We start from the raw sequence: 12,291 nt of genomic DNA, 5'->3' as shown, positions 1-12,291 counted from the left end.
GCCTCAATATTCTTTCTGTTGATTCACCGATGGCCGCTTGAGAACAAGGAAGGATTCCCACCGATGGTTTTAGTGATAGAAAGGATGAAGTTTCACACTCACAATCAGACACCCAGTGCTGGATGAGAGGGGTAGAAGAGGGTCTTATAAACAGCCCCCACCCTTGTACCAAAGGCAGATGACTGAAGAACTCTGGAGCGCCATTTACGGCAAAGGAAAAAGATTAGAAAAAGCAGTAAACAACCCCTCTGCACAACCGTCACGCGAGGGAAAGATGGGCGAAGGTTAGGAGAAAGCCAGGGAAAGCTGGACAATGGCCGGGGCGCTGGGACCCCTCCCTCCCCCCCGGGCCACACGCCCATCAGTTCCAGAGAAATCAGGAGGTTCATCTTGGAGAAGAACCGAAAGAGAAACCGAGCAGCAGATAACAGGTGGAAAGGCCGGCCTGTCCCTGCTGCGCCCAGTTTCAGACGGGACAAGGTCCCAGGTGCGCCTGCATTTTATGGCCCTGTTTATACCTGGATCCAGGATGTACTCACCTGCTTACAAAGGTTCATCATTCCCAGCCTTCGGGGGGGGGGATCCTGGAGCTCTTCTAGGGCTGGTGGGGCTGGTGGACCTGGGCCCAGGGACCCCTCCCTCCCCTGCTGGCCATACATTAATCAGGTCCAGAGAAATCAGAAATCATCTTTGAGAAGCAACCAAAAGTGAAACTGAGGAACAGATAAGATAACAGCTGCACCCAGGTTGAACCCGGACAAGGTCCCAGGTGCGCCTGCATTTTATGGCCCTGTTTATACCTGGATCCAGGATGTGTTTACCTGCTTACGAAGGTTCATTGTTCCCAGCCTTCAAGGTGCGGGGGGGGGTCCTGGACTTCTTCTAGGGCCAGTGGGGCTGTTGGGGATCTGGGGTTTTCTTGCAATGACCCAAAGGATTTTGGAAACCGAAAGATAGTCATGTCCCCCTTTCCCTCAATTTGGGGGGGGGCTCAGTTCCCCTAGGGCTGACCCTGATCCCAGCCTCCCCCACTCATTTTTGGACACCCGAATTGCTGGGCTGTGACTCGGGATGTGTTGAGAGGACTGGAAGGGAGCTTGGAGGTCTTCTAGTCCAGCCCCCCTCCCGCCCAAGCAGGAGACCCTCCACCATTTCTGACCGAGGGCAGTCCAGTCTCCCCTTGAAAGCCTCCAGGGATGAAGCTCCCACAACCTCTGAAGGCAACTTCTGTTCCATGGGTTGATTGCTCTCACTGTCAGAAATAATTCCTCCTTATTTCCAGGGTGAATCGCTCCTTGGTCAGTTTCCATCCATTGTTACTCGTCTGACCTTCAGGTGCCTTGGAAAATAGCTTGACCCTCTTCCTCCTCTCTGGGGCAGCCCCTCAAATAGGAAGACTGCTCTCCTGCCTCCCCTGGTCCTTCTCCTCACTAGACTAGCCGTGCCCAGTTCTTGCAACTGTTCTTTGTATGTTTTAGCCTCCAGTCCCCTCATCATCCTGGTTGCTCTTCTCTGCCCTTTCTCTAGAGTCTCCACATCTTCTTTATAGTGTGGGGACCAAAACTGGATGCTGGATTCCAGAGGAACATCATCAAGATCACGTGAAGTGTTAGTACCGCTTTATAAGGCCTTGGTAAGAGGCAGTGTATTGTGAGATATTGCCTCCAATTTTGGTCACCACGGTACGTAAACTCTAGAAATTCACGATGGCTTCTCAAAGAGTGCAAGAAAGAGCAAGAAAGATGATTAGAGGACTGGAGGCTTAAACATATCAGGAATGGTTGTGGGAATCAGGTACTTAATGAAAAGAAGGACTGGGGGGACATGATAGCAGTCAGAGGGGCTGCCTCAAAGAACAAGGGGGTTCACCTATTCTCCAAAGCACCGAAGGCAGGACAAGAAGCAATGGATGGAAACTAACCCAGGAGAGAAGCAACCTGGAATTAAGGAGAAATTTCCTGACAGGGAGAATGATTGACCAGTGGAACAGAAGTTGCCTCCAGAAGTTGTGGGTGCTCCATCACTGGAGATTTCTAAGAAGAGACTGGACAGCCGTTTCTCTGAAATGGTTGTCTCCTGCTTGTCCAAGGGGTTGGACTAGAAAACCTCTAAGGTCCCTTCCAACTCGGTTATTCTGTGATTCTTTATTTCAAGCTCACAGTGCTAGAATTGGGAGCATCAGTCGCTTTAGTTCCCCTGTTTCCTTCCAGGGAAGGTCTAAGGCAGCTCCAGAGATTATTCCCGTGTCCTGGTATTTAGCAACTAATTAATAAAGCAGATGGAAATGGCAGGGATATAATTATACTGATACGCCCTAGAAATTACAAGACACGACTGGCGTTTAAAGCCCCCGCCAGCTGTTCCAAATATTAGCACAAGGAGCTGCCCAACAGGAGACGGAAAAATAAGCAGCGAATATTCATGTTGCTCTGCTTGGGGGGCAGAAATCAGGCTGGTGAGGTTACCCTCAAATACCGACTGAAAGTTTTCCCACTGTCTCCATTGGCACTTTTTACATAGAAAGGCACTTCCTACGTTTCCCCAGCCGTCTCCAGTTTGTAGGGACCAGTTTCATCTTCTCCAGGGCTCTGATGAGGCTGAGCCCACTTCCCCCTGCCCCCCCCCTTTTTTTTACTGGTTGTTCTGGCTGAAAGGAAGCACTGGGCATGCCCACTAACCTCCTGGGTACAGACTGACACCTGGCATTTCTTAGGGGAGAATCTTTGCAGCTCAGGTGGAACTGTGTGGTCCTTGGTGCTCTCTGAGCTGGGAGGTTTTCTTGCAGATGTTTCCTGACCCAACCAGGGAGCAACATCAGTGCTAGGAGGAGGGGGGGAGGAGGAAGACTGGGGTCAGTGCTCTCTGAGTTGGGTGGATTTCCTGCGGACATCTCATGACCCAACTAGGGAACATCATCAGTGTTAGAAGGGAGGAGAGTATATGGGAGAGGACGAAGAGGAGGAGGAGAAGGAGGAGGGGGAGGAGGACTGGGGTCCTTGGTGCTCTCTGAGCTGGGTGGATTTCCTGCGGACATCTCATGACCCAACTAGGGAACATCATCAGTGCTAGAAGGAATTTAGAATAGAATAGTGTTGGAAGGGACCTTGGAGATCTTCTAGTCCAACCCCCTGCTCAGGCAGGAGACCCTCCATCATTCCAGACAAATTATTATTCATTCACTTCTCAAAAGCCTCCAGTGATGGAGCACCCACAACTTCTGGTCTCAAGCTGTTCCACCAGTTAACTGTCCTCACTATTAGGAGGTTTCTCCATAATTCCAGGTTGCTTCTCTCCTTGATGAGTTTCCATCCATCCATGTTTCTTGGCCTTCCTTCAGGTGCTTTGACCCCCCTCTTCATTGGGGCAGATCCTCAAACTACTGGAAGACTGCTATCATGTCCCCCCTGTAGTCCTTCTCTTCTCTAGACTGGCCCAACCCAAATCCTGCAACTGTTCTTCAATATATTTTAGTCTCCTGGCCTTCAATAGCACTTAGACGTATATAACGCTTCATAGTGCTTTACAGCTCTCTCTAAGCAGTTTACAGAGTCAGCGCATTGCCCCAGGGATGAAATTCAACTTTTCTTACTACCGGTTCTGTGGGCGTGGCTTGTTGGGCATGGGGTGGCTTGGGGTGGGCGTGGCAGGGGAAGGACACTGCAAAATCCCCATTCCCACCCCACTCTGGGGCCAGACAGAGATGGCATTTGCCGGTTCTCTGAACTACTCAAAATTTCCACTATCGGTTCTCCAGAACCTGTCAGAACCTGGTGGATTTCCCCTGCATTGCCTCCAACAATCTGGGTCCTCATTTTTCCCATCTTGGAAGGATGGAAGGCTGAGTCAACCTTGAGCCGGTGAGATTTGAACTTCCGAACTGCAGCTTCAATCATCTTAGTTGCTCTTCTCTGCCCTTTTCCCAAAGTCTCAACCTCCTTTTTGTAACCTGGGGATCAAACCTGGATGCAGGATTCCAGATGCTGCCTTACTAAGACATTACAAAGCACTCCTAACCCTTCAGTTGATTCTGATTCCCTGCCTCTGTTTGGACAACTGAGGATCGTGTCAGCTTTTCGGCTGCTGCCGCACACGGCTGGCTCGTGTTTAAAGGATCATCAGTTGGAGCTGGACAGAAGCCAGGGGGTCCCATCCTGACCCATCCTGGGCTTGTTTCAGGCTGAGGGAATGTCCGCTGTAACTCAGCTCAGAAAGAGGTTTGGGAAGTCCAACCCTCCATTTCTACCTCTGGGGCTACCAGAAAGACTCTGGCTGCCCGCTATGGGGAGAGACCCATCCAGCGCAGGTCTTCCTGGGAACTGGCATCCGCTCGACCCCCAAGAAGCTGCCCTGTTGGGCCCCCCAGGGCTCCCAGCTGTGGCCATCTTGCTTCCCAGGGTGGCCTTCTTCTCCGAGGCTCCCTGGAAGATGGAAAGGAAAAAGGGATCAGACACAGTTGTGTAAACCTCCCTGTACAACAGAGGCGTAGATGACATTTCCCCCCATCCTCTGGTGCCTGTCTCCGGAGCTGATTGGCATGTGGCCAACAGGGGAGGGAGGAAGGGGTCCCCAGGCCCAGGTCCACCAGCCCCGCCAACCCTAGAAGAGCTCCGGGACCCCTGGAAGGCTGGGAACTTTGAAGCTTCAGGTGAGCACGTGATGGAAGCCAGGTACAAACAGGGCCATAAAATGCACCTGGGACCTCGTCCGGGTTCAACCTGGGTGCAGCAGGGACAGGCTGCCCTTTCCACCTCTTATCTATTCCTCAGTTTCACTTTTGGCTGCTTCTCAAAGATAAACCTTGAGATTTCTCTGGAGCTGATTGGCGTGTGGCCAGCAGGGGAGGGAGGGAAGGATCCCCAGGCCCAAGTCCTTGTCCACCAGTCCTGTCAGCCTTAGAAGAGCTCCGGGACCCAGGTGAGCGACATGATGGATGCCAGGTACAAACAGGGCCATAAAATGCACCTGGGACCTTGTCCGGGTTCAGCCTGGGTGCAGCAGGGACAGGCCAGCCTTTCCACCTGTTATCTGCTGCCTGCTTTCACTTTTGATCCGTCTCAAAGAGGAACCTTGTGATTTCTCTGTGGGCACGCTCACCCTTTGGAATCAACTCCCCCTGGGGCTCCGGCTGGCTCCTGACCTCCACACCTTCCACCGTGAATTAGAAACATGGCTGTTCACGGTGCCTAGCCTGGACTGAGGGGGTTTTCGATTATTTGGAAGCTCTGCCCTGCTCCCTCCCACCCAGCAGAGGGGAACATTGTCCTTCATCATCATCCAAAGCTCCCAAACGTTACAGATACACTACCTGCTTAACAACATTGTCCCCGGGATCAAATTCACGCAAATTCACAAATTCAGGCAACAGACTCCCATTCCTAGATGCCAACGTAAGGAGACCAGACAACGGAGAACTGAAAACCCACAAACCCTCGCACACGGACCATATACTCAGATTTGCAAAAAAACAAAAAACAAAAAACAACCACACACACACACACACACACACACACACACACACACACACACTGCACAAAAAAGAAGCTGTGCCCACACCCCCTTCCAAAGGTCCAGGACACACTGCAGCACCACAACACTAAGAAAAGTGGAAGAGAAACAGCTGTTGATGTCTTTTGCCATAACGGCTGTCCAAAAAACTTCATATGCTGACACACAGCACCCACACCACAACACTCCAGGCAAAAACTAACCCTATCACACACAAAAATGATTTCAGAAATGAGAGCCAGAATCCTCCAACCCCTAGGAATAGCAACAGCCCACAAAGCCACAGCCACACTCCACCAGGAATTATCCAGAGCCAAAGACAAGATACAGAAGGATGAAAGAAGCAATGTAATCTACAAAATCAACGGTAACCGGGGCAACCGATTCTAGGTGGGACAAACATCTCCTCAATTCAAAACCAGGATCCACGGACACCGGCTGGCGGTCAAACGCCACGATTCCCAAATCCTTAATCTCTACCCTCAACTACACCAAACGACACCACTTCGATTGGAACAACACAAAACTCGTTGGCCATCTCCCACACTTGTGAGTTTGTCGAAGCCTGGCACTCCGCAAGCGATTCTGTCCACAGACACACTGACCGACAACCAGCCTACGAACCCCTCAGAACCCAAATCAACCCCACAGCCAACCGGAGATGGCACCTACCCTCAACCAACCCACACAAGCCCCCTCCCCCCCAGCAATTCACCCTCCAATGACCCTGACCTGAAGTAACCTTCCCATCACAAGACCCTCACACGACACCCCCACACCTGAAGCCCTTATAAACAGAAGAACCCTGACACCCCCTAAACTCCACTGAAAATGACACCTAGCCTGGTAATGAAAGGTTTGGAAACCAAACCACAAACTTGGAGAACGAACCTTATCCAATGTATCTCTGTGTCATGGCCCCATCAGAGCCTGGCTTGGAAAAGGAGGAGGAGGAGGAAGGGACCATCCGAAGGGGATAGCAGTCTCCCTTCACCTAGGTGGAGAGGCCAGGGTCTGAAGACAATGCTGCCGGCAAGCCCCTCAGGCATTGGGGGGAGGGGTCAACCAGACAGAGAGCTGCCTGCCCTCCCAGACACAGGGGAGGATTGGCTGATGACCGGCAGTGGGGCTGATAGGCAGCCGATCCCCTCTGAGAAGGAACAGCTGCCTCCCCCACTCAATCCAAGGGCAGGGAGAGCAGAGCGGAGGAAAGGCCAGAGAAGGAAAATTTATCTCACCACGGCCTTGTATTGTCTTGGACAAGGCCCAGCCTTTCAGCCCTTCAGCCTTTCCCTTTGAGATCTTCAGCCTATTTTCCAAAGTGCCAGCTTTTCCCCCACGATTGCTCTCAGCTGCAAATTTGACGAGTCCCCTTCCTTTCCGGTTCAGGATCTCTTCAGGAGCAATTCACGTAGCTAACGTTAAAAGCCACTACATGCTGTCAGATAAAGGCAGAACGCACCATTTACTACTGCAAACAAGAGGAAAAACTGTTACAAACAAAATCCTCCCGCGGCGTCTATAATTTTCGTAAATACCACTCGAAAACCATGCCACCCCTAAAAGGGCCCAACGGGAAAGACTGTAAGGATGAAGCCGTTAAGGACAATATTTTCCCCACGTTCTTCAGTTCAGTCTTTGTCAACATCAACGGCTCATGCCCCACATTTCCTAATCGTACCACAACTAATTGCAACGATCTGCTACATATTGATTTCACAGAAGATGCTGTGGAAAAGACACTACGCAAACTAAAAACATCTCTATCTATTGGCCCTGATTGATTATGTGCCTACTTCTTGAAAAAATTCTCCTCTAAGCACAATCTATGAGGTATCTTTTGGAACCAGCTCTTTGCTCAACCTATGGTCATTCCTATCTTCAAAAAGGGAGACCCCAACCTAGTTGAAAATTACAGACCAATCTCTTTATGTTGCATCACCTGCAAAGTCATGAAATCAATCATCAACCACTCCATTACCCTCTTCTTAGAGACAAACAACCTACCCTCTAACAGTTTGGTTTCAGGAAGAATTTGTCCTGTAATCTACAATGCTTACACTGCAGAAACATTTGGACTACACAACTCGGCCAGGGTAAAGCAATAGACGCAATTTACATAGACTTCTGCAAAGCCTTTGATTCAGTGGTACACGACAAACTACTGTTAAAACTATGCTCTTACGCCATTTCTGGAGCACTGCACAAATGGATAGCTGCATTCCTGTAAAACAGGCAGCAAGTAGTCAAAATAGGGAATGGCCTATCAAACTCTGCAGCAGTTAACAGTGGTGTCCCCCAAGACAGCATTCTAGGACCCCCTCTCTTTCTAATTTACATAAGTAACCTTTGCAATCATATTATAAGCAGCTGCATCCCCTTTGCTGATGATGTAGAATTATTCAACACCACTGACAATACTGCTGCCCTACAAAGTAATGTTGACTATGTGTCAGAATGGTTGAACAATTGGCAACTTCAAATCTCAACCAACAAATGTTCCGTCTTACACATTGGCAACAAAAATCAGAACACTAAATACAAACTGGGCAGATACGACCTCGTAGACAACCCTCACTCTGTCAAGGACCTAGGAGTACTCATCTCAAACGATCTAAGCCCCAGAGCTCACTGTAGCAGCATTGCCAAAAAGGCATTAAGAGTTGTTATCCTAATCTTGCGAAGCTTCTTCTCCGGTAACATTGTACTGCAAACTAGGGCATACGAAACCTTTGCCAGACCAATTCTCGAATACAGCTCGTCTGCTTGGAATTTGCACTGTATATCGGATATTAATACAATTGAGAGAGTCCAGAGGTATTTCACGAGAAGAGTCCTCCACTCCTCTGCTCACAATAGAATCCCTTATGCCACCAGGCTTGAAATTTTGGGCCTGGACAACCTAGAACTATGCCGCCTTCGGTCCGACCTAAGTTTAGTACACAAAATTGTCTGCTACAACGTCCTATCTGTCAATGACTACTTCAGCTTCAACCGCAATAATACACGGGCAAACAATAGCTACAAACTCAAAGTAAACCACTCCAAACTCGATTGCAGAAAATACGACTTCAGCAACAGAGTGGTCAATGCCTAGAACTACCCAACTCTGTTTTTACATCCTCAAACCCCCATAACTTTAACCTTAAACTGTCTACCGTGGACCTCACTCCATTCTTAAGAGGTCTGTAAGGCGGCGTGAACCCTACCGTCCCCGTCCTAAAGTTCCCACTTATTCGTACTCATTTATTATGTATATACTTACACCTGTTTATACTTATATGTTTATATGTTATGTTCATACTTCTACTTGTTTTCTCATACATGCTTGACAAACTAAATAAATAAAATAAAAATAAATAAATTCAAGGAAGAGCCCTTCCCCCTCACCTCCCACTCCATCCCTCTTGGAGATGTGACATTGCCCTGGGCCCCCTCCCTCCCCCGCTGGCCACATGCCAATCAGTTCCGGAGAAATCACGAGGTTCATATTTGAGAAGAACCGAAAGTGAAAGTGAAGAACAGATAACAGGTGGTAAGGTCGGCCTGTCCCTGCTGCACTCAGGCTGAGCCAGGACAAGGTCCCAGGTGCACCTGCATTTTATGGCCTTGTTTATACCTGGATCCAGGAAGGGCTCACCTGCTTAGGAAGGTGCACCTTTCCAAGCCTTCCAAGGCTTTTTCTAGGGCTGGGCTGGAGGGCTGCTTGGGATCCCCCATTCCCACTTTCTCTGCCGGACTTTTCATGGAAAGATAAAGACTTTAGCAAACCAGAAGATAGCCCCCGCCCCGTTTCCCACAACTGGGGGCCCCTCAGTTCCCGTGGAGCTGAGCCTGAGATTGGGGTCTTCAAGGCTCTTATTTGATCCCCTCCCCCAGTTCTTAGGAAATGGTTTTTCAAAGCTCTGTTCTCAGCATCCCTGCACGGCTGTGCCCCATGGCTTGGGGAATTCATTCCTGGGAAGGAAAGCATGACGTGGAGGGGCTGAGGGGTTTTCAGACCCACCGGAAAGGTTGGGTCCAATGCAGGGTTCTTGAGGAGGACGTGGGGGGCAGACGCGCCCCCTCCTACAGCCATGCATTCATCGCTGCTGGGCCCCACCCACAAGTCACTGTCCTGGAGGCTTTGACCAACCAGGAGGGTCTATTCAGCATGGATCTCTCCAGCCCCCAAGGGACTTGTCCACTTCCTCAGGTTCTCAGTCAACCTGGCAAGTCCCTTCCCTGGGCATTCCCAATGGGCCTGCTCCACACTTGGTTTCAAACTGAGAATGGCTCCAAGGGATTTTATCCGTCAGATGTTCCACAAATTCCTCTGAATGGCCACTCTGCCCTCCTTGCCGAGCAGGGACCAACTGACTTTGAACACGCTGTCGGGCAACACTCTGTGGGTACCATAAGACCAGATGTGGGCTGCTGGGGGTTCGCAGGGCTTCGGGAGAACCTCTAGCTAAGATTCTGGGCAGTTCGGAGAACCCCCAAATGCCACTACTGGCTGGCCTTGCCCACCCCAGCCCGCCCCGCTCCACCCAGGAATCCCCACACGGCCCATTTTGGATACAGGTAAGTGCAGGGTGCGCATGGAGGCTTCGGGAGGACAAAAGACGGGCCTTCCGGGAGTTCAAGAAGGCCAGAAACAGGTCCAGAGGGCCTCTGGAGCCTGGGGAGGCCATTTTTGCCCTCCCGGAGACTCGACGAAAGCCTCCAGAGCTCGGGGAGGGAAACAATGCCCCCTCTCCCGCCGTGGTGCAGGAGATTGACTAGGCCACTCCCACCATGGCCACACCCAGTAACCAGACAGAGAACCTCTTGCTAAAATTTTTGAAGCCCACCCCTGAACAAGACCAGAGAAAGGGTGGTAGGCCCGTGGTCATCCTGCCGGCCAGGACTTCCTGGGCTGCCTCTGAGTCCCAGCCCAGGATGGCAGATTGAAGTCCCCCATCAGAACCACAACCCCGCCCCCTCAGCCCCAAGATGGCTTCCAGCAGCTCAGGCTGGAATGGGGCCACTTGCCACAGGCAAACCCGCCGTGAGACACAGTTCCACGCAGGATAACTCCATGCGATAAATCTTATCCACCGCTCTTTCTTCGACATTATTTCCATTGACAGAAATGCAGTGGAAACGGCAACTTGTCCCATGAAGTTGACACCACCGACAACTTGGTGCGGCAAGTTGGCCACGGTGAAATGGCCACGGTGAGTGGGCTGCAGCAAGATGGCCGTGGCGAGTTGTCCCAGACCCACTCAGGCAGGGCAGTTGCTCCGCACCGGGGAGGCTGGTAAGGCCGCAACTCTCCCAACGGATCCCCTGAGCCCAGTTTTAGGAACTGGGTCTCACACCCGGACACTGGAGCATCCAGGCCCCTCAGGGCCAACAGGGATTCCTGGATAACAAGGAGGACCCAGGTAGGCACCTTCCCTGGCTTGTCTCTCCCTCAGAGAGGAGAAGACGACTTAAGGGCGACCCCTCTGCTCCCGTCCTAGGGGCCTCTCCTCTATCACCTGGGGGGAGGGGCTGGGCCCTTGTGTCCCCCTGCAGCCACCCCCTCTCTATTCCCATAGAGGTCACTTTTCCTAGACCTCCCCAGCGTTCTTCCTCGCCTTCTAGATCACACCCCCACCCTTGGATCTGGTCACCAGCCCATCTGGCCTCGGCTCCTTCTCCCGCCTACCCTCACCCCAAGGTTTGCTGTGATTGGAGAAATGAAGGTCGCACCAGCTGGAAGCACGTCCTGGCCGGGCATGGCCATCAACCCTGCCCTGTCTCTCCATCCCGCTTTCCAGCATCCTCACGGCTTCTCTCCCTGTGGACACTGGCTCCAGTTTGCCTCCTGGGGGCAGCCAGTCCCCGGCTGACCCCCCAACCCTGCCTCTACTGTCACCTCCTCCCATCACAGGGGCAGCTGGTGATTTCAGCTCAGCTCCTCTCCGTTCCACTGTCAGACCTGCCCCAGTCCAATCCCTTAGGAAAGGAAGACCCTCGACTCCCTTTGGTTGAAGTGATGGGTTCTTTTACTAGAAGATGCTGGCTGCAGTAAAGTCAGGTTTCCCGTGACACCGAAAGTTTCCTCACACTGCAGCCCTCCCCTCATGACCGTTCCGCCTTCAGCCAATGAGAGTCCACCTAGGTGTTTTGAGAATGCTGAGACATTTATGGTCATTCACATTCTTTCTTAGGGTGCAGGGCCTTGGGTGCTGGCACAAACCGGTTCTGAACTTCCCTGGTCTTTGTCAAGCTGCCCTCCCAATTCTGCCCTCTGCACTCTTTCCAGAGTCTCAGCCTCTTTTTTTGTAATGTGGTGACCAAAATTGGATGCCGAGAATACCACTTTATCTTAGTATGTCATTATAAAGCAGTACTAATACTTCATGTGACCTCGATTCTGTGACCCTGTTAATGCAGCCTAGGATTGCATTGGGTTTTTCGGCTGCTGCCACACACTGTTGGCTCATGTTTAACTGATTGTCCATTAGGACTCCAAGGTCCCTCTCACAGTTACTGGCATTAAGCCAGGTTTCCCCAGGGGTCTCCAACCTTGGCAACTTTAAGCTGGCTTGGGAATTCTAGGAGTTGAAGTCTTCCAGGCTTAAAGTTGCCAACGTTGGAGACCCCTGCCCTAGCCTGTATCTACTCAGTTGGTTTTTCTTGCTTAAGCGTAAAACCTTACATTTATCTACCTTGGATTTCATTTTGATAGATACGGCCAGGGGTTCAAGTCTGTCGAGACCCTTTTGGATCCTGAGCTTGTCCTCTTTTCCTGCCAGCTTAGTGTTATCTGCACAT

The sequence above is a fragment of the Pantherophis guttatus genome, chromosome 4 (genome assembly GCF_059756535.1).
Source record: "Pantherophis guttatus breed Tessera chromosome 4, ASM5975653v1, whole genome shotgun sequence".
In the NCBI taxonomy this organism is placed as follows: domain Eukaryota; kingdom Metazoa; phylum Chordata; class Lepidosauria; order Squamata; family Colubridae; genus Pantherophis; species Pantherophis guttatus.
The sequence above is the reverse complement of the archived record's forward strand: the minus strand, read 5'-3'. Positions refer to the sequence as shown.